General features: G+C 39.4%; 2 long non-coding RNA genes across 3 annotated transcripts in view; both read left to right on the forward strand.

Annotated features, from left to right (window-relative positions):
- Window positions 1–27,365, forward strand: part of LOC311431863 — a 42,091-nt gene that overhangs the window by 3,222 nt on the left and 11,504 nt on the right. The window lies entirely within an intron of this gene.
- On the forward strand, window positions 552–18,349 carry LOC311431868. The gene is made up of 3 exons (XR_014689679.1): window positions 552–882; window positions 1,674–1,728; window positions 18,244–18,349. It is a non-coding gene; the product is annotated as an uncharacterized lncRNA (long non-coding RNA).

Raw genomic sequence — 27,365 nt, forward strand, 5'->3', positions numbered from 1 at the left:
CATGTTATGTACATGTAGAGGCCAACACATTTCTTCGGGACAGGTAATGCCCTTTGCTGAATGGGGTGGGAGCAGCTGAGCCATGTTGCTGTGGCTGTACCACAAGATGCAGGAACTCATGCTACACAAGCTAGTACTGATAGGGAAGCCAACGCCTCCTCACTAGTCCCTGGTAAATCTGCATCTGTATGTGTGCGTGCACATATGCATAGTGTTTTTCTTCTGCCACTTCCCTCCCACTCTGTGATGTCTTTCTTTCCACACTGCCCTCAAGCCTAGAGGTCAGTGCTACCACTTCTTTCCATATTTTTTTTCCTCTAGCAGTTGCTTTCCCTTTTTCCTGTGGAGGGGCAGCAGGAGCTGTTTGGCTGACTTAATCTTTTCTTGGAAAGAAAGGGATAAGACTGGAAAAAATAGGTTGCTTATTTTTGCCTCCAGGCAAACTGTGTAGGGGGGACATTCTTTTTCTTGAGGGAGGAGATTTTTATTGCCAGGGAGGGAATTTCCCCTAACAGAGCAGTTTTACTTGAGCTCCTCTGAGACAAAGGAGTCAGGAGCCTGCATGCAGTAGCTGTTATGGAGGATCTGGGGCTGAATGACCAGTTGCTATCACAACACAGTTCAGTTGCCCAGAGGGAGAGAAAGGAGTTGTATGTGGCCTTGCAAACAAGAAGGAAAAGAAGTGGCAAGTTGTTACGGTCTTGTTGGGAAGAGCTGCAGGGTCCCTGATCCCTTGTTGCATGACCAGCAAACACCCTTGCTGAGAGCTGTAGACCAGGCCATTTGCTAGAGCAGCTCTATGATGCCAGCAACAGCTATGTAAGGGGTGTAAGCTGGAGGAAAAACTTGGCCTGTGGAGCTGTATTAGCTGGTATTTCAAAGGTAAGACTGTTTTCTTGTTTGCTTCCCACTGACAGATCAGTTGTATGTTGAGATGACTTGACTTGACACACACCTCCCTAGCAAACACATTGATTCAACATTTAAAAGATCACGTTTCTTTGTGGTGTGGAGTTATTTATCACAATATTTTTGATAGGCTGATGACACTATTGTGATGATCAAGAAAAAGCTGTGTATTTTTTCTGAGTATGTGTTAAACCAGTTCTGTCAAACATAGAACTAATAAGTACCAGTAATTGTTTAGACAATTGAAAGGGAGTAATTCCCCACAATTTTTGAAAACATCGTAGGTAATGATTTGATTGAATGTGTATGGAGACCTATACTTATCTCTGTATTTCTGAAGCTGAGTATAGGGTACTGTATTTGTATTTTTTCTGAGTCTGGAATCTGGATTTTTTTTTTTTAATACAATCATAGAACTGTTTGGGTTAGAAGGGACCTTAAAGATCGTTTAGTTCAGCCCTACCTGCCATGGGCAGGGACACCTCCTGCTAGATCAGGTGGCCCAAAGCCCCATCCAACCTGGCCTTGAACACCTCCAGGGATGGGACATCCAGAGCTTTTCTGGGTGACCTCTTCACAGTGAAGAATTTCTTACTAATGTCTAGTGTAATCTTATCCTCTTTTAGTTTAAAACCTTTATTCCTTGTCCTATCGCTGTACTCCCTGACAAAGTGTCACTCTCCAGCTGTCTTGTAGGCCCCTTAGGTACTGGATGCACTACAGAATATCTGCATAAAGTAGGTCAACTTAATTTTTTTTTTCAGATTTCATCTACTAAACTGCTGTGGCAGGAGTGAATTGCTGGGATAACAAACATAGGTAACACCTTCCTTTCATTCTTTAATGAAGCTGTTAGGAAGATGGGCAGGGACCAGGGAGATGGCACAGATTCTGCCGGCTTAGTAGACGGTTATTGGTGGAAATCCTCACAGACTAGCTCAGGACTGATCTTCGTTAATACTTTCATTAATGGATTCAGTGTAGAAGGCTGGAAATGGCTGATGACGTAATTACATAAAAATAGGCAGCATTGTCCGTATAGATATGCTGTCCAGTTCTACCCATAAAGGGAGTGTGAGGACAGGAATAATAACAGTAGACTAAACACTTAATAGTTGAGGACTTCTGCCTTTAGTGGGTATTGTTGATCCGTAGAAGCCAATATGGCATGAGGTGAGAAGGAGCTAGGTGGAGAAAGATGTGGATTTGCTAATTACACCAGAAGCTCACAGTTATTCTGCAGTCAACTTGAGAAAAGCCAAATGGTAATAGACTGGTCGTTAATGGATTAGGTTTGCAATTAAGAGGTTACTAAAAATGAGATTCTGTAATAACCTCCCAGGTGGAGTAGGAAGGACAGAAAACCTAACTGGAGCTTGATGAACACATGAGTGGTTCTTGTGACACAGAAGTTAACAGTATCAGAGGATAGCCTTATGACACAAGGCTAACCCAGACCTTATATCCGATGAAGGAGGCGTAGGTGGTTTATTTAGCTCTTCAGTGTGTACAGAAAGGGAAATTGTTGTAGGCATTGCTGATTAAAATTCTGAAATTAAATTTAATATTGAATGATGATGGTATACCATTTTATTCATCTTAACTTTCATTAATTTCACCATGTAAGACCTATTCTAGACTTCATGGAACTCATTATTTGTAATTGGTTTTGTGTCAACAGGCAGCGAGGATCAGAGTGTCTGCTATTAGTGACAGTTGGCTTAATTTAGTAATAGTACTTAGCAGTTATGTAGTACTTTAAATTTTCAAATCCCTGTTCAAATATTAGCCAATTAGTCATCACACCAATTGCTTTAAATATTATCAGGCCTTCTACAGAGATGGGTAAATAGCTGTTGTTATCCATATTTCAGAGATGAGGAAATCAAGACAGATGGTCACGTTACATCTCTGTGTATCTTTATATATAGGTATTTCGAAGGCACCTATCATCTCAAGTTAATAGACTTGTTAGACCTGATTCAGCATCCACTGAAGCCAATGGCAATCATTCCAGCAACTTCAAAGGGCCCCCTTGCCTAATTGGACTAGCTTCTAAAGGCCAGCTTCCCAATATTTTCTAGCTAGTATAGTGCACTTTGAGATCAGACAATGAAAAGCATATCTGCTCCAGGGGTCAGTGCCCTTAGTGCTACTGTCTAGGACAAGCAGAAGCACTCAGAATTGATGTCTGATCGGTCACACAGTGAATTAGTCCCTGAGGTGAGACTCCAGGTTTCTGGTGGCTGAAATGAGAGGAGCTTGCCAACATTTATAAACTGACAATGAGATTTTCAGAAGTTCCTAGGTAAGCATTTCTTGCTGGTTTTTGAAGGACTACCCAGGTATTCTGACAGTTCCAATACATATTTTTGTGTCTCTTCAGGCATCCACACAGCTTCTTAAAACCTGTTCCTATACTTCAGTGCTATGTGGCAATTAAAACTCAGATAAAAAGATCAATACTGACTTGTCTGAAGACTCCAAGAGTTAGCAGCGCATGTTATGTTGCTTTTTGACACCTGAAGTTCTTTTAAGAAGAAAAAGAAAAGATAAGAAATCCTAGCCTTAAGTGTAGTGCTGAAGGTTCCTAGAAATACTTTCACTATGAAGTGGCAGTCTATCTGTAAAAAGTGACAGTATCTCTGTAATGTCAACTAAATGTGACATACCTCATAAAAATATGACCTGTTGTGTGCAGTCTTATGATTCAGCTGTGTTCCTTGGGAGATGGAAATAACCCTCTGCAGATTCAAGCATGTTGTCATATGTAATATTTCAGAGTCTTTATTCTTTGAATGTTTACTATGCTTTGCATAAGAGCTATCTGTTTCTGCAAATGTTCCTGCCCTTAAACTTGTTAGGATTTGTGACAGATAGCATGAAACAAGTGGAAGAGCGTAAGGAAAATAGACTTTTATCAAAACATATCAGGAATTTTTCCTTTTTCATGTTAATGTTTTCTTGACCCTGTTAGTCAATAATACAACTTTCCCCAAGCTTTGGAACATGAGTGTAGATGTGGGAAAGCAATACAAAAAGCGTTTTCCTCCCTGTCCTGCCATGTGCTGCTAAATACATGCTTCTTTTGTCTACCTTCCCAGTGAGGGAAGCCAGTAGTAAGCACTCTGCTCTTTGGTGAATATCACAGTAACAAGAACAGTCTTCTCCCTGGTTCAAAGCCCAATGCTGTGCTCATAAATAAAGTTTCTTATGTTTGTTACTTGTTTTTCAACAGCAGTTATGAAACGACAGACATTCTAAGGTATACCCTTCCTTAGACTATGTCTGTAAGGGAAGAACGATGAGAAAACGAAGTGTTATTCCACATGCTGCAAGATGTCAGATGTTACTGGGGCATTGCAGTCAAACCCATGTGTTCACAGCAGTGCGAAGAGGTGAAAGGAACTGGAGAGATGAAGACTGCTGAATAAAACTCATGCTATCTGCTAGTGTGTTAGTGGCATGTGTTAAGTGTTAGGCTCAGCAACGTGTGATAGATCCTAATGTAATAACAAATGGCAGCTGTTGCACTCTGTCTCTGATTTCAGCTACAGTAGAACATGAGGGGTTGTTTCTTTCTGTGTACTTTTTCCTTTTAAGAACTACTGCTCTGGTTAACTATGCCTTCCATATAATGCAATTTGAATGGTGCAGGATCTGTATGACCCTTGGCACCAGTCTCCAGTGTGAGGGCAGAGTGAGGTCTGGATCTCCTCACCAGAACTGCTGCTGACTCTCCAGGGCAGCTGCATCCTCTGTCTCCCTGTACTTCAGTCTTAGGGACACTTTCCCTCTGGGTGGTGTTCAAGAGGGTTTTGTGTGGTAGAAATCCAAGCTGGTAGATGTTTTCCTTTCTATCTGATAGAAGAACCACAGCTGTGGTTTGGCATGCTGGCTCTCTTATTGGCTGCTTTACCACTTCTCTACCTGTTTTCCTTCTCCTAAACCCTGGAGGGGAGGACTGTCCTCATCCTTTTAGGTCCATTCAATACTGAGACTCCTCCAGATGTTTTTACCTTCTCTCCTCATAACTTATTTTCAAGACATTCAGAAGAATGATTTACATGGGTATAAGTTAGATTGATCTTTCATTTCTTCATTCTTTCATTTGCCCTTTTTTAGTCATGTGAGATTCATTTTTACATCCTTAAGTACTTCTCCCTTAGTAATACTGTTGATTTTCCCTTTAGAAAGAGGCTTTCCCTCCTACCACACAGATAAAATGTGTTAATCTATAACCTTTTTTTTTTTTTTTTTTTTTTTAATCCAGGACAGTTTTCCCTTTCCTTCTTGTGTTCCTGCCTCTGTGGTAAAAGATTAGTCAAGGCAGACCACCAGAAAGCAATTGTAGCAGTGTGACTATTCTTAATTTGGCAGTATGACAGGCAACATAATCTTAGAGGGACAAAAACATGGCTTCTGTTTGTGACTAAGGTACGTGAGCTTCTGTTTTTTTTTTTTTTTTTTTTTTTTTTTTTTTTTTTTTAAATTTGACTTCTTTGTTCCCTCCATCCCTTTGTCTTAGCACATCATTTAACTCTGTACCCCAAATATCCAGCCTGCAACCGGTGGCTAATAAGGATTCACTTGTTTCACAGGGGGAGTAGGAAGTTCTAGAATGAAAGTGAAATAGGTAGTTTCTTTTCCAAATGAAGAGGAGGTGCCCATCATCTGATCTTTCTAATGTTCAGTTTTATGTCATTGTCAAGTGTTGAAATAAGGACAATTTCTATTATGGGGCCAAAGTTGGGTCATGAATTGTAGGGAGATGTGGTGTTTTTTTTTTTTTTTTTTTTTTTTTAAATCAGCTATTCCATATTGTGCAAAAACTGTAAATGGATAATTTCTAGGTTGGCCTGAAATGAAGCTTGTTAATGGCAGTTTCAAGCTCTTTTCTGTAGTCAAGTGAACTTCTTATTAAGAAAATGAATAGGAGTTTATTGAAATTATTGGAGTCATTGGTAATTTCTTTTCTGGTAGTTCTTCAGTTCTGCTCCTCACATTGCCTGAAGTCATACCTAGATTTCATTAATCTATATATGCAGGGGTAAAAATGAGATTATTGCTATGCTAAAGATCATTATCTCCCTAAAATACAGGAAGAAAAAAAAACACATATATACACACACTCTGAGATGTGCATACAGAAATAGAAAAAGATGACTGCATACTGTAAATTAGTGTAGATTAATTGAAGTCAATCAAACTGCTAATTTGATTTAGTCAAACTGCACTAATTTACACCAGCAGCTGAGATTTTGGCCCTTGCTGTTTTAATATTGTACTAATCTGTTTATAGCTTTCAAATACATGGAGCCAGTTGATTGCTAAACTGTTTATTGGGTGTGGTTCCAGGATTACAACAGTAATTATTTTACTGAAGCCCTTTATTTTCAAAAATGCATGTTTCAGATTTACATAATAGGACTAGACAATGACTAAGGGTCAAATTATACCAAGATTATTGCATACACTTACGCATGTGCTGTTTTTATGACTCAGAATGGAGCTTGTTTGTGTTCCACCTTTGGACAGAGGTGTCTTTGGGGAGGAGGGGGAGCATGGTAGAACACAAGAATTACAAAAGAGTCCCAGCCTGGAGAATTCTGTGCCAAGACATGATGCTAGACGATAAAATATTACTTAAGTGTGAAGGTGGGGGACTTGGTTATGAAATGCCAAACGGTTTTCCACAACTGCTCCCTCAATGTGGTGTTTATTCCATTCCGAGAGCTAACTGAGGTCTTCAGTGCAGATTCTGACTTAGAAACATCTCTCCTCTTCACCACTCAATCCCAAGTGCTGGTACAGGAGTATTCAGAGTAGTATTTTGGATGGTTTTGCCTGGAATTACCCCTTCTCAGCACCTTTCCCTGTGCAAAAGGACTGTGCTAAGGAAAGTGGTGTGATAAACAAGCTTTGAAATTGTTTTTATTCCTTATCCTGTGGTGTGCTTCATGGAAGAGTTTGCATCTAGTTTGCCCTGTCAGTCCAAATGCTCCTTCTTGCATGGCTAATGGACTTAGGTCCTCTCCTTTCCTTCAGAGCCTGTCAATCCATGAGCCAGTTACAACTAGGTTCAATAGGTGCTGGTGGTGGTGAGGATGCTTTCCTGTAGGCTGGGTGCTAGAATGAACCTGTTCAGTCTGTCTGTTCATAGGATCTCCAGTCTGAAGGTGAAAGGCTTCAGACTCTTATCTCTTGAGTTGAGCAGCCTCTCTCTTGGCTCTTTGGTGTTTATAATACTTACCTTAATGAAACAGATGATCATCTGCTTGCTGTCATCAAATGTTCAAAATGACAGGGTTGTTGGAGAGTTTAAGACTGCAAGATTTGCTTTCTTGCAACCAGAAAAGAAATTAATGGAAACATTGCTCCAATAATCCCCAGCCTTGACCTCTTCAATGCATCCTCAAAACTAAACACACATAAATAATTATCTAGGTTTTGTAAACAGAGCTAAGTAGACAGCTACAATGCTCCTCAGGATCACTAATTTTGACAGCGCCTCTTAAAAAAAAAAAAAAAAAAAGGTTGGTGAAGCAACCTTACTGTAACTCTTACAAGTTTGCAAAATTACCTCAATCTTCATAACTGCTTGTTAAAGGATTTTCTAAAAAGAGCAGCAACACCTGGAGACTCATTTATCACTGTCTCTGCCTACTGGCGATCCCACCTACACACTGAAGAATGACTGCTAACATAATATTTATGCAATAAACCAGCTGAAATATGTAAAAAGAAAAGCATTCTGTAGGCATGGTAAAGATTAAAGAAGTATTTGAAGTCATTGGTTATTTTTTTGCTGCTTGATAAACAGGGAGGATTCTTTTGGTTTCATGGCACAATTCTCTTGATGAGAATAACTTTTCAGTATCCATTCTGGCATAGCAAGCCTACCTAAGACTAGATCCTGCTTAGTATTGTGCATTACATTTTTCTGCGTATCTTCATACCTTTTAGCTAGTCTGTTGTGTTCTGCAACTCAAACCTATGGAACAGGGCTGTTTTGAAAGTTTTCTTTAATGATGCCCAAAGGCCTCCATTTTGCAAAGACCAGTCTGATAATTCCTAGACCTTGAACTTCTCCTCTAACTGAAAAAATGCCACGAAGACTCCACCTAAAGCTCAGGTGTTTAAAATGTCCAGTAATAGAGGTGCAAAGCTTATAGAGGAAGAAAAGCCACAGGCAGAACTGGAGCCCTGAAGGTGCATTAGTAAGCACAGGTTCAGACTAAAACCTGTTGAGTTGAGTGGGATGATCTTGTGTTAGCTTCAGTCAGTCCAACAGCTTTGGTCATAAGTGACAATTGGGTCTGTAAAGAAAGTATTTCTGACTTTGCAACTGCAGGCACAAGAGCTCTCTTCCTAGACACTGTACATTGAAATTCAGGAATGGCCATGGTAACTAAACTCTATATTATATCTCCAGGTCATCAACCCAAAGGGCTCTTATTTAAGAAACCATTAGTGGTAGTATGAATATACAGTATCTCTGTTGGCCAGTATAAATGGAGAGGACTATCACTTGAGATCATACTGGTCAGCCAAAGTTATGTTGGTCAGTCTAAATAAAAAGAATAATCTCTTTAGATCTAGGAGGCTTTTAACTACTGGACTATCATTTTAAAACCATTTATGCAAATTTTGTTGGGTCATACATTCATGTACAGTTCAGGTAACTGAATTGTACAAAGGTCAATATCTCTATATACACACGCACAGTTGGTCAGTGAAAAATAGCTGTGCCAAAGGAAAAGGAACAGAGCCATAAACATTGAATAGAGGGTCCCCATGGCCTCATGGTAGTGCTAGTGACTGACCATGCAGCAGCTATGTGAATATGTTGTAGTTAGCAAGAACACTTGTTTTTTCTTTTGTATGTATCCTCCCTCTCCCTGTCCACCAGCTTTGTTTAAAAACAAAGCAAATGAACAACACCAAAAAAAAAAAAAGTGAAAAACCTCCTAGGGCAATTGTGGTGTAGTGCTGTACAAAAGTAACATGTTAGATCTCTCCGGTACTGCTGCATCAAGGCTTTAACCAGGGATGTCTTGCCCTTTAGTTTTGTTACTTTAGCAGTGTCTGTTAGTGAAGAACATCATCAAGTCATCAGTTCATATGAGTAAGTGGCTGGGAAATTTTTCTTCAGAAAAAAGCCTTGCAGGTTATAGCGGATCACAAGTGTGAACATGAGTTGGGAATGTTGTATTTAAGAAAATAATAATAAAAAAAATTGCCAACCTGGGCCATACAGGAATATAGCTGACAAGACACATGAAGTAATCCTGCTTCACTCAGTGCTGATAAGGCATCAGCTGGAGCACTGGATCTGATTTTGGGCTGCACCCTTCTAATAGGATGTGAGCTCACTGGAGAGAATCTAAAATGAACAACAGAATGATCGAAAGTCTGGAAAAGTCTAATAGTAAGGAGATTTAATGTGTTTTTTTTTTTCTTTTTTCCAAAGAATGATGGATTTTAGGAAGGCTGTGACTGTTCAAACATAAAAAGCTCTGGCAAAAAGGGGACTAATTGGAAGATAATAGTGTAGGATTATACTACATCCAGTTAAACTTTATATCATGTTAACTCCCTCTAATTGCAATTAGATAATAGGTTGTGTATTGAGGAATACCTTCTAATGATAAAGATAGTGATTGCCTGGAGAGGTAGTAAAATTTCTGTAACTTGTAGTCTCTTAGAAAATGTGGATAAACATCTTTGAGTCATGTAGGAGTAGGTGATTCTGCCTTGGAGCACCAAAATAAAAAGATTACATCCTTTTTAGTGTTGTTTTTCCTATTGTTTTATGGGGAAGGGATAACAGCAGAGAAGATAAGGCAGATGAAGACCTTGTAAAAATTTTAAGGTGAAATTATAACACAGTACCATGTATATATCTTCATGTAACAAGATGGCAGTCCACATACAGCAATTTCCACTGTCTGTATGGGCTGGCAAAAGAGGAGAATCACTGTTAGGGTGGTACCTGCGCAGTACAGAAACAGTGGTGTAGATTAATCCCAGAATATTGCAGCTTGACAGTTTGATCTAGAGCATCTCTATGATGTAACTCAGTATTTTCTTTTTTCCCTATAAGAAAATAGGTAAGAATAATTGAAACTGGTAGAGAAGATGATTAGGTACAGGCTATATCTTGTGCATAAGATTCCACTTGCAAATGCTACCAGGAATTTGTGTCAAGAGCATAAAAAACATCAATCTAATGTTTAATGTCAGGAGATAAAGGAAAACCAGAACTTGAAACTAAGCAACCTCCTTGGCAGTTGGCATTTAGCAGAGATTGCTACTTGGAAGTTTACCCTTGCTTTTTTTTTTTCTTTTCTTTCTGGGGGTGGAGGAAAAAGGTGGTAAAAGTTAGGTTTTGATTAAAATAGGATTAGACTGAGAGTTGGCTCTCTCTGGAAATGTTCATGTTTACCTAAAAATACCAGAGAACTGACAATAACAGCAAGTTGACTTAACATTGGAAATGTTATTTCAGGACTGTATTGTAAATCCTTGAGGGATGTGAGGGAAGGTACTTCATACCCTGTTCTACCTGCAAGTTGAGATACCTGGCCAGATGTTACACTCCTGTGAGGAACCACTGTCCTGGCAGGAAACGAGATTGGTTGTTACAAGAGAGGGAGCCAGTCTATTAAATAAAGTAAAACACGTGATTAAGAAAGAGCAGATAATTCTGATGTGGCTTATTTGGAAGACAAAAGGTTACTCTTACAGCTGTGTTTTTTTGAGACAGTAAAATGTGCACAGTAGTTCACACTCTTCAACAAAAAATTGTGCAGAGATAAATGAGCTGTCGGATTTTTGAAGCTTTGAAATCATTAACATGCACTACTACCAGCAGGGAATGACTGGGTATCATTTTCAGTTCTACAGTTTGTGCTGAAGAGATGTATTTGCCTAGCATAACAGAAAATGTCAGGTGCATCATGCCTATTGCAGGAGATCCTTTGATGGGCTGACCACAGCCAACCCTGCCTCTTGCTCTCTCCTGTCATCTTTGCAATAGCGAGAAAACAACCTGAAAAGACTTATTAAAATGTCATTGTGACATTTTTTCAAAATTTTGTCATCATGACATAATGACAAAAATGTCATTAGATGTTGAATTTAGTGATATGGTTTAGTGGAGGACTTGTTAGTGTTAGGTCAGAGGTTGGACTCGATGATCTTGAGGTCTCTTCCAACCTAGACAATTCTGTGATTTTGTGATTATCTCAATCAATAAGGAAAGCCAAAAGCTGAGCATTTGAAGTAAAGCAAAAAGATAAATTAATTCACTACTTCCTGTTGGGAGGTGGATCTCCAGCCTCTTCCTGGGAAGCAGGGCCTCAACAGTTGCTTGAGAAAACAAATACTATAACTGTGAATGTCCCTTCCTTTTTGTCATTTTCCCTGAGCTTTAAGTGCTGAGCACAATGTTGTATGAGATTCCTTTGGTCAGTTTGGATCAGCTGTTGTGGTTGCATCCCCTTCCAACCTCTTGCCTGCTCCCAGCCTGCTGGCTTCTCAGGGAGAAGCAGGGGGGGAAGAGACAAAATCTTGACTTTGTGGAAGTACTGTTCAGCAGCAGCCAAAACATGGGTTTGTTATCAACACTACTTTAGCCACAAATATAAAGCTCAGTGCCATGAAGGCTGCTGCGAAGGAAGTTAACTACATCCCAGCCAGACCCAGTATGGGTCCCAACAAGAATACTTGTACTGTGGCTACATAGTTCCTTAAGTGTTTGAGTCTGCATTTTACCTCTTAGTTTTCTTTTAGATGTAGGTGAAGGGGCTTTGAATGTGTGTTAAGAATTTATACTTTGAGCTGCATGTACAAAATGCAAATGCAGGAAGCTGTAAATATGATGAAATGACAAAGTACTTGCTGCAGGACTTGCCCTTTATATAAACAACTGGAAAATGACAGATATTGAAACACTCCTAACTTCTTCAGAGATTATGATAGTGTTTTTGAAGAGTGTTTTGTTACTGTTTTGACCTCTCCAAACCAGCTTGACTACTGAGCAGAGATTAACCAATTTACTACATCATGGCAAAGAATCAGCAAAAACAACTATCTTTTTCCCAAGAAGCTGATTTAGGTAAGACACAAGCATTTCAATTTCTATTTTCTTTCAATTCTTCTCTTAGCTATTCCATAAAGGTACAGTATATATTTCAGCTTTTGTGTCAAATAGAAAATAGGACATCTTTCTGCAACATCTGAGATCTATATGGCGGGGCCGGGTGGAGATTAATTAATGCTTGAGGAAACAGCATGGATATTCAAAGTATTGTGTAAATTTCCCTGATCTGCTACAGGCTTCACATGTGAGCTTTGTCTTTTTCTTTTGTCTTTGTCTTTTTTCTTGTGTGTCACTGCTCCATCAGAGTTTGGATAACAGCTTTTCCTGGCCTCACAATCATTACCTGATGACCTTTCATGGCTTGCTGGCTAGTAAATACTCCTTGTCCCCTTGAAACTGCTACTTTGTACACAGATACGTAAACAGTAAACAGATTTAAAGATGGTACTCACCTGTGTGACAAAATAAGGTTCTTATTTTTCAGTTTAATTCAGCTTTTAATTGCATGATTTAAAACTTGCAGCAATAATAATGGGTAGTCTCAGGCCATTATTTCTGATGGGAGTATAAATGGAGATATAATTTTAATCTCATAATGAAATGATGACAGATATTCATAAACAAATAGCAACAAATTGAAAAATTCCCACAGAATGGTGAGTCAAGTGTCATCTAGAAGAGGCCAAGAGACCGAACTACTGTGTTATTACAGACAGACCTGGTAATGACACAAACAATTAAGTCTTACTGTCAAAAATGTTAGTCAGGCTTTTGTTGTAGTTGATGATAACATTACCAAACTTTAAATCATTTGTGCTCAGATTTTTTTCATCTCAGATATTTGGTTAAATTAGATTTTTGGGGTTGTTTTTGAGGAAAATTTAGTTAAAAATGATGCAACTATTTCTGAGTATGAAACATAGTGCTTTTGACATAAGAGTTTTTCACTGAGATACTGTGCTTCTGAGACTAGGCTTGAATCTTGGGAAGCTGCCCTGTTGTGAAGTTGTATGCATTTACTGTCCTTGAGAAAACTAGCTCTAAGTCATCCAACCTACAATTTCATTTAAAAAAAAAAAAAAAAATACATACACCTCAGGTTGTGCTTTCTTCATTGTGTGTGCTGTGGAAATTGGCAGCCATATTTCTTGGATTTCATTTCTACCAGGAATTCTTGTTTCCGGGATTTCGTAAGTAAGTTGTGTAAAACTTTTCTTGCAATTTCTCATTGTTGCCTTATGCATGGGAACTGGGAGCTTGAAATTATGAGAGAAGTGATGCACTAGGAGGAGGGAAGGACAGGATATTGCATACTTGGCACTGACCTGTGGTGTTGTGGAAAGTGACACAAGTGATAGCTCTGATGCCAGAGATAGAAGAGACAGTAGAAGAATCAGGGCAAAGAAACCTGAAACCTGCAGTTGGTCTTTATGGCTAGAATGACAGGAGATAAAGAAATGGGGGAGAAAAGTTTTTCAAAACTATACTCTAGAGCTTTTGAACTTGGTGTAGAGCTTGGCATGATCTTCCATTTTCCTTCAGGAGCTGTAAATGTACCAGCAAATTGAGGATAGTAATCAGCTATCAGCCAGCCATTTCTCCCTCTTAGAGATATAGAGGTTTGTGCTGCAGATTGTAGAAACAGGTTGACTGTGTGTGTTAAAGTTCATAAATTCATATTTAGGTAAACAGATGCACAGCTTGTATACACAGAACTTTAAAGAGGAAAGAAGTCTGCATTGAAAGGACAGCTAGTTGCAAAGTCAAGTATTGAGAAGTTAAGATGTGCTTGAACAAGGGCTAACAGTGCAAAACTACAGCAGTACACTCATGTGAATTCAGAAGTCATATTTAATCATATGATTGCATGCTGTTCTCTTCTGTTGGGTGTCCATCACGTTAAAAACAGAGATGGGCCATGAGACAAAATAAATAGAGGTCCATGCAATTGAGTGCTGCCTTGGAGTAGTGCATGAGTCAGTAGGATCTAGGCTTTAAACACTGATAATTTTTCAGAAATCTGGGTGGAGGAGGAGGCAGGGAGAGGATGAAATCATATGCAGGGAATGCAAAATTAGCAGCCACTTCTGAGATGTACATACCGTAGGTGAGACACCAGTGCAATAGGGATAGAACTGCTCTTCCTTTCTCAAGGTGGTTTTGTGAATAAAGGTACATCAGTTTTTTTCTCCCCTGTAAAAACACTTAGATGATCAAATGACAAATATGAGAGGTCTATGCATCCATAAATGAACAGTGGCTTGTGTTGTTTCAAAACAATGGCAGTCTTTGGGTGCTGAATGGGACAGAGGCCCTGGGGAAAATCACCCATCAGCATGTCATAGAAGAATGCATGTATGCAAGGAAGGCTTATGTTAATTTGCACAAGCAACCTTAAGCATAATGCTGATAATCCCATTCATTTTTGCACCCTTATCTTTAGTGCCTTTTATCATTTCTGGTAGGGTGCTTTTATGCAGTTTTCCACATAAAACTGTACAATAGAAAATAGAAACCTAAAATGTCCTCTTCAAGTTTAGAGTTAATAGAATATTACTAATACAGGCCCAAATGTCACTTTTCAACCTGCAAGTGATGCAGCTATGGCCATACTTCAGTTTCAATTGCACTTGACAGAGGGGGGAAGATTTGGAATAGCTCTACTGATTCCAGATACTTCATAGTGGTGTTGTTACATCATGCAATATATTAGATGTATTTTGTTATAATGCATCCACTGGTGGATTCCCATCAGTGCAAGTGAGATCAGACTACAGACTCTTAGAAGGGTTATTTAAGCTATTCAAAGGCTATCTTTCTACTTGTCTCTCTTGATACTGCAGTTTGCTTTGATGGCTTCTGCTATGGGCTGCTGACAAAATAGAGTAAAAGGCAGACTTTTGCTGACAGAACTTACAAGAGAAGCAAAAAGCATGTGACAACAGATGGATGTAAGTGCAATGAAAAGGGAGAAGTCTAAGAACAGAGTAAGGCAATATTGGCTAATATGGCAGGCAGTGTAATGGTAGTTCAGTAGCTTCACTTCTCAATACTTTGATAGGTTTTGCAAGTGAATGAAGAGCAGAGGATGGTTTTGGAGGAAGATAATGAAGCAGCAGCTGCAAACATTAGAGATCTTTCTAGAAAATGAGGCAGTATGAGAAAGCCCAAATGTACTGGTTTGAAGACTTACCAAGTAAAATGATACAGTCTGGTCTCCTGGGCTAATGGTGGGCAGATCTTTTTGCATAAGAGTGGTGAGAATGGTTATGAAAGCTTCACTGCAGATGCTTGTAGTACTCGCCATAAAAAGGAAAGGACAGCTATTTTTCTATTTTGCTTCTGAGTTAGATCCTGACTGCAGCAGGATAAGTCCTTCTACCATGAAATGTATAGTATTTGTTCTACTCTTCTAGAGCAATGATATGACAGAACTTGAACAATTTTGATTTTGAGGCAGTTTGCTGCTGAGTTGTTTAATAGAGAAACAGGAAAGTGCTTGCAAAAAGAACGTCAAGCAGAAAGAGTAAGCATATGCAGTGTGAAAAATGGAACAGATATAAAAGAGCATGTCAGACAGGTCTTCAAAGATTACTGTGCATTTTGGAAGATTAGTTTCTGGAGGTAACAGAAGTAGATCTTCTATAATTTATGTTGAGGTTTCCCATTCATGTAGAAAAATGTTGATTTTTCTTTCCCCCCTCTAATTGAGCCACCTCTGAAAAAATAATACAGAATTAAGTTACACAAATAAGGTCCATTGTAGTCAAACAAGTTTTGCAGACACAAACATTACTCAGAAGCTTGCAAAACTTGGAACCGTGAAAGATTCATTATGTCCTAAATCACTACTTCTGCAGTATCTCTTTTGCCTTGTGAATACAGCTTTACATCCTCTGCATAGTTTTACTGTGATCACCCTGGAGACAGAAAAGTCTTTGGTCACTGTCTCAAGTGATGCCAGACCTCGTTTTGAGCTAGATCACCTGCACTGTCTGCTCTGAAATAATTGCAAGTAGTATAAATGGTTTTAATGAGTATTAGCTTCAGTAGTCAGTTGAGAGCTGCATAGATTTCTGGATATCTCAGACCTTCAGTACCCAAACTTCTTATTTCAGCATTCCTCTGTTTTTGGTGGCTTGAGTGAATCAGACCTATGTCATTGCTTATCAAGCCCCCAGTGCTTATAAGCGTTGGAAACAAAATCCCATCAACATACTTTTGAAGTTCTGAGGTCAGAAACTCTTTCTGCACTCAGGAAGACTGACAAATAGCTCATGATTTTTAAATATATTAAATCAAGGTGTTCCTCCTCCTGTTCCACAGATACCAATGCACAGTCTCCCTGTACTTTCATGCACTCAGAAGCTCACATGACAAAGTTTTGCTTAATTTACTTTTGTGTCCCATCTACAGGCTAGAACAACAAAAAAGACACAAGCCGCTTCTAGTGATTCTCTGTACCACACTTTTCCTGATGGAATTACTTTTCAGAACTACTAGAGGTGCCAGAACTCTAAGTTTTGTTCTGGTGCATGGGCCTAAGAGATCAAAGGATGAAACTGGGGTCATGAATGGATTTGTTCATAAGTGGTTTCCAAAATTTCTCATAAAGGATAGCCAGGCTTCCCTTCCCTCTTTCATGATGCTGATTGTCACCAATCTGTAGCAATTTGTGCAAATGTTTGCTTGTCCATTCGGGACACTCTTTCATCAGCTCCACACAGACTGACGTCTGGAGCATTCAAAAATTACCTGTTGAAGCAGCTGTAGGAAGAGCTGAAGCAAATGTTTGTGCTCCTGTTTGAGGCTAAAATAGTAAAGGGTGAAGGTGTGACAACTTTAAATACAACTTAATTGGGCATAATATGAGAGAATGGAATTGGAGAACATGGTGTCTTTAATTTCTCCTTGTACTTCTAGATTGGTACAGGGAGTTCTAGATGTACAATACTTACTATGACTTTTTTAAAAATCAAATCAGGTAAATATGGCACTATGTCATGAAAGACATAACCAGGGTGTATATACAGAAGTACTACTCACTGGAGTAGTCAAAGGTAAGAAAAAAGTTCAAGATCTGGGAGCACAGCTAAACAGAAAGGTGAAAGGAGGCACTTCATGCGAAGCTACAAGAGAGAAGAGGTGGGGAATTACCAATTTATCCATCCACAGTGATGATCTCACATTTTCTCTAATAATACATGTAATGTGTCTTTGTTTTTTTTCTTAAGATACATCATCACTAATAACAGGATGAGTGTGGTATCCATCAACAGGGTTGGAAGACTTTTTTTGTGCTCACCATACTTTGCACAAAAGCAAACATACATTGTTGCATATGGCTTGTTTAGTAGGAACATGGGGAATGAAACATTCTGGATCTAATTCACCCCAACTATAAATCTGGTTGACATTAAGTGATTTACAGCATGGGTATACTTGATTCAGTATAGCTACTGGAAGGAAATTATCTGTTTATTTTAGACTGTTATTTTTAAGTGCTACACAAATGCAATATTCTGACCTTAAAAAAAAAAAAAGCCACCATGATTCTCTACCCATGTAAGTAAAATGCCTGGTTTCGTTTTAGTGGGTACTAGCTAGGATATAATTTCTTAAAGGAACATTTTCCTTTGTAACCTACGGTTGTTCATTGGTTTGCTCAGAGGAAAGTGTTTTTTTCTTCCAAAAAAGAAATGCTGTCTGTTTTCCTTTTGCAATGTATTCTGCTACATCTCCAAACAGTTATTTAATTCCAACCATCTGTTCTTCTGCCAGTATATCAACAGACAAGGGGAGAATGACTCCTATGCATCCTTTTTTTTTTTTTTTTTCCAGTGTATCTGTATAAACACCTATTAAAAGCAATAAAGAATGTAAAATTGTAGAAAGATACTTATCCAGCTTAACTAGATCAGCAAAAGAGATGTTTCCCCTTAAAATCAAAACCATCTAGAAGATCTACTTCATTTTAAAGGGTGTGGGGTGGAGAAGTGTAATGTGCTCATGTTTGACTTCACAAGATTTACTAATATCCTGGGACTGAAGGATGAGTCTAAAGATGTTAATTTCTACCAGCTAAGGTGATAGGAACTTGCACAATAGAATCTTAAATTGATCTTAGAATATTTTGTATAGGCTACTTAGTGTCTAAGATTATTATTACAACCATATGTATTCTCCCTTTAATTTCATGTACACATGTAGAATCTCATGTTATCCAGGTGCTCTATGAATACTCAGGATGTGCAGTGGTGCTACTTGTTCCCTTTGGCTGTAAGGTCTTCCAGTGATTGTTCAGTGTGTAGCTCAAAGAACCAAGACTTTTGCCTGACCAGATGAGTAGCATCTCAATGCATAAGTTCTTGCACCTAACTCATGAAAATTCATTCATCCAACTAATTAGTTCTCTGGAATCATGTATTGATTGACTACTCTCATGTACAGCAGTGGTAACTGCTTGCAAAATCAGTGTAAAGTAGCATAAAACCTCTTCAGCTCTGTCAGCCCTTCTTAGTGCTGCATGCACATTCTCCCCAGTGACTGTAATGTAGGTTACAGGTGTGTTAGTTGGGAGACTAGTATTAGGAACCAAATTTAACAGTTTGGAGTGATATGTTTGAACCCAAATAAAAATCAGTTTATTTCAAGAAAATCAACGTATTTTTTTTTCCTACCTGGCTCATAAGACAACCTTCTGTTCATCATCTATTTATCCTGTGGATAGTGCAAGTCAACTGGAATCACGGTTTTCCAGATTTTTTTTCCCAGTCTCCCCTCTATCAGACTTGTGGATTCACTGTTTTTGTTTATAGGTCTGTAGTAGGGGTGATGGAGAGGTGGCATGTCAAAGACCATACTATTTCAAGGTACCTCAAAATCTTTGGAGTTTGCTAAACCCCATTAACTCACTAACTTTTAACAGGTGAAGTAAGGTGAACCTCAGAGACCAATGACTTGCATACACAATTAAGGTAAAGTGTTTGCATCCAAAAATAAAGGGTGTCATCTGTGGTGACTAGCACAATATACCAATATACATGCAGAGTCAGTTGGAGATGAGCAACCAGAAGAGCTGCTGAAGGCCCTGAAGCCTGAGGTTATTCCATCAAGCTGAGTTAAGAAATTACAAGTCATCTAATGTGGGAATGAAAAGAAGGGTGGCTTAGCCTCTGCCTAGAGCCCCAACAAGTAAATGGCTCTGCATAAATGTCTGGATCAATTAAATTGCTTAACAATAACTATTGTGGCATTACTGCTTTTGTTAGACTAGAGTCAGTTGTTGCAGTAATGAGCATCAAATACAGTTTTAAGTCCTGACATCGTAAATTCCCTCTGGTAGTGCCCTCAGGCTTGATCCAAAGTGGGGCTTTGATGCTGCAACACTGAGTGTTATATTGTGGAGCTTTAATGTGGCTGGCCCAAGGTAAGCAGACACCTCTGTTAAGTGCCGTGGCCCTGTACAGGTATGTGGGAAGAGCTATGTACATCAGGATCAGGTAGTCAGCTTTCTATTAGGAAATGCTGAGGATACTGTGGGATCTTTACCAGCACGTAGCCACCTGTTACGCCCTTTATTCCAAAATAGAGCTTGTCTCTCTCTTCTAAAACATGGCAAAAGAGTAGTAGGTGGGGGTGGCCTTTTGAACAGGAGCCCAGTGATTAAAGCACCCCCCTAGGCTGTGTGAAATCTAGCTTAGTTATTGCTTTTGCCTAAGGAAACTCAAACTCACCTCCCAGAGAGGTACATATTTAGGGAACTATCTGCTCTCTGCAGTGCGGGTACAGATCCTGCTGTGGAATCAGCTGAAGGTAAACTAGGCTAGAGATCAAGAGCAAACCAATGCTCCCAAGTAGTCCAGGGATCTGTGTTCAACCTCAGTCTCCGAGGGCCATTTTGTGCAGAATGCCTTTGCAATAAGTAGAGTGGGAACCTTCAAGGTGTCCTCATCCATGTGAGAAAAATAAAGGCTTTACCTGTGAGGCTATAGAGCCGAGCTCCTTCCTGCTCCCCTTTGGGCCCTGATCAGCTTGAATTCATTTCTGGCAAGGGAAAAAATCCACTGAGAGAAGAGGAAAATGGTATGCATTTCAGAGGCTGGGGGGAGTGGGGGTCTGCATGGCAGATGAAGGATGTGTGTTTGAGCTCCTTCGGGCTGGCTACGGCCTTGTGGTAGCAAGGTATGATCCCAGATTTCTTCAATGCTAGCAGAGTGCTCTGACAACTGAACTATGAATGATATTGCTGCTGTATCTAGAAGAAAGCAGTAGCTGCTGCTGCATTTTTTGTGGTGCCTGGTGTGCTGGGTGCTCTGCAAACTCCTGATGGATTGAGGCTGTAGGAGGAGAGAAGCAGAAGAATGACCATCTCCTGGATTTTGCTTGGTTTGGGTATGAGATAGCCCTGTCAAGGCTGGGATGCTTCCTAGCACATGGAAAAAGGGAGCTTCAGATGTACTGACAACTTTAAGTTTACAGATTAAGGCATCCGTGGACACTTAAGCAGCAACTGAAGCAGGGCTTACAGGCCCCCAATCTTGGAGTTTGGTTGAATTTAGGCATTTTGGTCTTTCCTGGATCTATATTCCTGTCCTGTATCTGATCATTAGCATAATTATATCTAGCACTGTATAAACAAAATGATTATGCCGTGAGCGAACATGTACCATAATATCTGTGCCATGTGAAGCAATGTAAGCTAACATTTGCTTGTGACTTATTTCTACACAAAGCCTGGAGTCCTCATAGCAGTAAATGTTGACAGAAGTAAATGTGAACACAGTGTAATTTACTAGATGGACATGTCTTTGGACAGTCTTAGTAGGGTGATTGGTTGTCTGCAAGTTACCAGTTCACTAGGTATAATAGTTTTCAGCTCAGAATCCATTGAAGATTTTACTGAGCTGGGGCTGTGCATTTAGCATGCTGTTCTTGTTATCTGAACACAGCCAGACACTGCTTTGAAAGAAGTAGTAATATCTTGAATTGAGCACCTGAAGTGAAGACAAGGACACCTTAAAAGGGAACTGCCTATTGAATATATTAAATATTAAATTGTTATAGGTAGAATCAAAGTCTAAATTGGCACCCTCTGTGATAACACATCACCAGGCATTATGCCTCCCAGTACAGTGGAGTCCTGGGAAGCAGAGATCCAGATCGTGTTCCAAATACTAGTGTTGTCTGGGAGAAATGTTTCCTCATTTTTAGCAATTAGAACTTTGTACTGATTTTATAAAGTGAAGCTCTTACAGAGCCTTTAAAGCACAACTATCTGAACAATTCATTACAAGTAGGGCTGAACAAAAATAAACGTTTTCTCCTTATGAAAATTGTTATCTAGCGTGAGCTGCAGAAAAATAAATATTCACATATCATTATAGAATATTCTCCTTTAGAAGGTACCTACAAAGATTATTGAGTCTAGCTCATGGTTCCACATAGGACTACCCAGAAATCAAACAGTGTGTCTGTTGTCCAAACCATTCTTGACCTCCAGCAGGCTCAGGGCTGTGACCACTGCCCTGGGGAACCTCTTCCAATGCCCACCAACCCTATTGCTGAAGAACCTTTTCCTAATATCCAGCATGAACCTCCCTGACACAGCTTCATGCAATTCCCTCAGGTTCTATTGCTGGCCACCACAGAGAAGAGAAAATGGTACCTGCTCCTCTGTTCTCTGTGTGAGGAAGCTGTTCTCAAGGAACAAAAAGACTTGGGGAAATGGAAGTTCAAAAAAAACTATATTGGTGGCATACAACTACGCATTTCTCAGGTTCTGAAATGGCACAAAAACTGTAGATTAGAAACTCCATTTGAGATCCAACTGACCAGATGTCAGATCTTAGTGTAGACATCCACACCTGAATAAGTCACTCTAGTATTACCTTTAATTAACAAAGAAAGAGAAGCACATCTAGAATGAGATTAATTTCATGCAAAAGCAAATTTTTAAATAGGTCAGATGAATCTCACTCTGGAAGTGCAGTTGTCTGAAGCTACCTGAGATGAATCTTGCTTCTTATGTATTCACCCTTGTCCTGTAGCCAGCAAGAAGTACCTCTCCTGTGAAATACGTGCGGTTATAGCTCCTATAGCTCAGTCAGAAGGAAGGACCATGGTTCCATTCTGGTTCCCTACTGGAAGTGTTATCTGACTGAAATTCCAGATCAGCTGTAATTTCAGATGAGAGTAACTAGAGAGCCAATGCTCCTAGCGAATGCTCTTACCAATGCTCTTACCAAAACACTCCTGAAACTACCACGTTCCCTGTCTCCATGTATCAACTAACCCTACTAGTTGTCAGACTACATGCTGTTAATGAAGTTCCTGTTCAAACTACTCTTCTTCATGTTACCTATTGGGTCACACCATTTTTACTGCAGTATTCGTGCCCTTTTTTTATTCTTATAACCCACCCCCAGTAATAATGAATAGAAAAAGAGACAGTTCTAGCAGGAATTTTCAGAGATGTCACTTGTGCTAAAATTCATGAAATCATTTTATAAACATTTGGCAGTTGTCCAAATACTCTTAGAAAGGGAAAAAAGAGTAATGTGATCTCACAAATCATTAATAAGCTGAAGTCAGCACTTTGGATTTGATTTTTATTTTTTATTTTTTTTTTTTAAATAGTTACTTGACCCACACTATCTTGTATCAGCCTGTGGTAAAGGCTTAAACTCTCTTCTTCCTAGTGATTCTTATATTTCCAAATTTGTGAACAGCTGCCAGGAGAATGGTGTGTATGTTTGCATGAGTCTTTGATAGCTATAATCAACAAATATATTTGAAATGTAACATAACTTCATCAACAGAGCGTGCCAGCTCTGTTAGCTCCTTTTAATCCAAGAGGTGCTTTTGAAGACTGGGTCTTCTTTAATATTATACTGTGTGTGAATGTATAAGCAGATAGATGTGAACACATGTTGGGCAGTAACAAGCTCATGAATCTGCTTTATGTATTTGGAATGGTAGGCTTCTGTTCACTTGAATCGAGACCTTGGATTAGAAATAAGCCTTTGCATGACCTGCATGCTGATAATATGCAGGCAATTGCAATGATCCTTCTTGCTCAGGATACATAATTGGAAATATTCAGTTACAAAGCTCAAGTCTAACAGTGGAGAGACTACCACCTCCTGGCATTATAGACAAATAGGCAAAAGTTGTCCAACCTGGGTGGCTCAAGTTAGCTAGGGCCATATGTAGAGTCTAGACTGCTCTTGATCCAGTGCTGTTATTATTAATAATAATAAACACAAATGTGTTTTTATAGGATGCTTGTATTTGAAAGCCTTTGGGCATTTCACAAACTACAAGAAAACAAAACATTTTTTTTTCCATTAAAAGTGCAACATACCCCCAGTGAAATTGGAAACTGGCAAGAGAGCAAAAAATACCTACTAAACACCTCACAAAACACGAAAGATAGAGCAACCACCCACAATTCATTAGATTTCTATACATGCCAACCCCTCCTGGCCATACTGACATCAGAGGGAGACTCTTTGTGATATCAGTGGGAGAAAGATCAAGCTTAAAGTGAATAGTAGATGAGGTCTTTGTGAGAGAATGTGGACAGCAGTGTGCTTAGCTGTACATCCACAGGTTGAATTGAAAGATACATTTTTGCAGTCAGATGTGTCTGGTTTAATGATACTGCTGCCCTTTAGAATTTTAACTTTTTTTTTTTTTTCCTTTTTTCTGAAGGATGATAATGAGATGGGAGATCTGTGTTGTGATTTAGACCTAGGCTGAAGGTTGAGATCTGTATTTAAAATATATTGTGGTGAAAAGGAATTCTATACCACCTCCATATGGTTTTCCTTGATGTTTTTCTCTTTGTACATATTCTAGTAGACTTTTGTTATCTCAGCCAAAATATGATCAAAATAATCTTTGATTTTAGGGGAGATTTTCCAAATCTCCAGAGCTGATAAAAATGTTGGTTTTCCAAAAGGGTTGGCACACTGGAGATGTTAACAACTTTTTATTGGATTAAAAGGGAGATGAACCACTCAAAAAATGTTGTACCACTTTTTAAAATGTCTGCAATTCTTCCTTAGGCTTGTAAATCCTCATGTACGTAAACCACAGTCTTTTGTGGTAAATCTGCTCTAACAGAGTTTTTCAACATAGTAATATGCTGCTTCTCTCTCAGTTGTTTTGGGTAAGGATATGGTCTGAATTACCATATTATCTAAAAACAAACCCCACCCCCCAAATAGCTTTCACTTGCCGCAATCACATACTGCATAGTTTTTCCTATTTTAGCAGATAGTACATTCACAGCGTTGCATACTAGAGCAGATCAAAGCAAAATAACATCGCTGCCATGAAATGAAAAGGAATAGATATCACAAAGCCTGCGTTTGTTCAATGCAGGAAGGGAGAATAAAGATTCCAAATGAATTGGAGAATAAAAGCATGATCATTAAGAAGGTGGCCTTTGGTGTGGTCACCTCTGAGATTCAGTCTAACAGAACATTGTTGTTGCCTCTACTTGTTCTGAATAGCCCCACCCTATTCATTTGTGTAGAAGAATGGATCAAAGTGAGCTTGAAGATAGACAAAGTTTATAAAAACAGAAAACTCATTTTCTCATATGCTCTTTGGTGCCCGAGGCAGAGGTATTGATTGTAAAACAACCGAAACAAGCTAAGCTATTCTTGCCTTCTATATGTTTGAACACTTGTAATTGTGCAATAGGTAGTGAAACAACCCAGAATGACGCACAAAGTACAGTACAAATGAGAGACAAAAGGAGCTGAATTGTTTAAATAAGGCAAGGCTGTGAAATTGAGACTCAGATGGGATTTTGTCTTGTAGATGTTTCACAAAAAAGGGAAAAAAAATCATTAACTTGCTGAGTGGTTTTGTCTTAACTGTCAGTTCATATGGCAACTGGATACTGTGTAAATAAACATATATATTTTTAAACATGAGGAGTCAGTGCACTTTACACAGGCCCATTAACGTGTCTATTACAAAACAGGCTTATGCCAGATCCAAGAGCAGGATATTAAGGAGAAAATGTGAAAGATCTTTTGTAACTGTGTACATCTTGTTTGCCCTGCTTAGGGCCAGTGCGAGTCACCTTGTGCGGCACAGTTCTCAGGCAAGACTAGGGGCTCCAGGAGGGACTTTGGTGATTTCAGGACCCTAACAATTGGGCTCTCTGCAGAGGCTAATTTTATTTCTCATAAGAAGGTGTGATTCAAGATCATTTGCAGACGCTTGCAGATGAATTTTTTATGTTTATGTTGTCTATTCCCAATGGGTTTGTGTAGTTTTGCCTTTGTTTGCCTGTAAACCATCTTAACTGTTGCAGCACGTATCTGCTCCAGCTCATCTCGTGTCCACAGGACTGGTTTGTGGACGGCCTGTCAGACATACTCAGCAGTCCGCTAACCTCCTTTATGTGTCCAGGCATGCTCAGACCTACATGTTTCAGCTGTGTCAGCACCTATGTGTGCTGGTTTGCTTCTTGTATGGTCATGAAGCTGGTTTTGAAGATGGCTTTGAGGTTGCCCTCTGCGGGCTGCATGGTATACACAGGGTGGATGGATCTGTCCAGAGATGAAAGTGCTTCTCCTGGGACATCTTACTGTATTTGAGAGCAGAATAAGCTCTGCTGGCATGAGATGCCCCGATACTGTTGTAACTGTATCCCTGCTAGGCCTGATCCTAGTCTTACTGCTGTTGTTTTCCTTGTGTGGACCAACAGTAAAGCCACTTTGCATTGCTGTGGCAGTGTAGAGGAACCTCACTGGGGACATAAACAGTATTTACACTCAATTGAAGATTTCTGTTCAATCTTAATGCAGTGGAAAACAGTCAGAGTGTAAGGAGGAACTAGGCTCCCAACTTGTGCAAGAAGGGTTCGTTACAAAGCCTACCCAGCCACTCCCTTGGATTCACCTGGACTTGTGCTTTTTCAGTAAGATAAATTGTGCTCGCCTTCCAATATGCTGACTTTAGGGTAAGGAGGGAAAAACAGTCAAATCAGATATGTTCTTTTTTATTTTAATTAAATCATATGTATTTGAAGGTGGTGACAACTCAGCTTCAGGCTCCTCTTGTTCATCCCATACTCTGGGAAAAGTTCCAGTCTGATTTTTGCTTTGCTCATAACAGAAAGTTTGTATTGGTTTCCTAGCCCTATAATAAACTATGAATTCTGTCATCAGCTCTAATGGTATAATGAAATCTCAGCAGTTACACAATGTACAATGTTCTCGTCTAAGGTCCACAGCTGAATGGCCAGCTGCTGCTCAGGAAGGTGAGACCTCGATGCAGCATGGAAACTTTCCTTGGGATGAGAATGGATTTGCTGTTACTGAGAGTTCCCATTATGCCTCAAGGGGCTCTGCCCTGCTTTTTGTTTTCTCTAGCAACGTGAGATCTGCCACGTCAACATAGATAATTAATGTTTCAAACCTGGTCCTGCCTCTAGCTAAATTTAAGGCGCTATAGTTCATAGACGGATGAAGTCCTGCTGTCTCAATCCTTCACACTTCTACTTCTGCTGTAGTTAACTTTGCCAGTGTTCTGTCCTGTGCTCTCCTCTCCTCCAGGATCACTGAATGTGCCGAGAATGCTGCTTCAAATGCTGCAGTGTATAAAGGGGAAAATACACATCACAACTCCTCATGGCTGTGGGCCTGAAGAACAGAAATTTCCAAGCTTCTTTTGGGATTACTTTTTGCCCTTAGACAAGCAGCTTGAATTCTCCCTGTAAGTCCCATCTATAGAATGAGACTTCCCTTTTTAAACCCATCAATACCATATAACTTCACATACATGGCTGTAACAAACACCCTCACAGACTCTGGTGTAAATAAGACAATGAAAGGCAATATTTTTTTTTCCTGTCCACGTCTGAATGAACCTTAACTTCAAGTTGTTTAATACAAGTGGTTGATCAGATTTTGCTGTTTGGTGTCTTTACTGGGGATGAAAAGCATTAGACACTGTTCTCTGTTGCAGCTTTGTAACCTTGTGTCTTTCTGAAAAAGAACAGGAAATTGAGTGTTGAAAAATTATTCCTGCATGGATGGGTGTAGATGCATATTCCATTTGTCTGGTGCAGCTCAGGAGATACAGAAAAACACGAGAATAACAGCATTTATGCTCCATTCATGCTCAAATATTGGAGTAGCAGTAACTTTATCAGCTATTTAAGTGACTTAATTCTGTGTTGAGAGTCAAGCCAGTTCTTAGTGCACCACAAAATTAGATAACAACAATGGAAATAAAGGCCTTCGTCTCCTCTTACCCATATTCTGCAGTGGAGAGTGAAAACTATCCTTGCAGTGCTTTTTCTTAAAGTGGTCTCTACATT

This window comes from Aythya ferina (assembly GCF_964211825.1).
Source record: "Aythya ferina genome assembly, chromosome: 2".
NCBI classification, from domain to species: domain Eukaryota; kingdom Metazoa; phylum Chordata; class Aves; order Anseriformes; family Anatidae; genus Aythya; species Aythya ferina.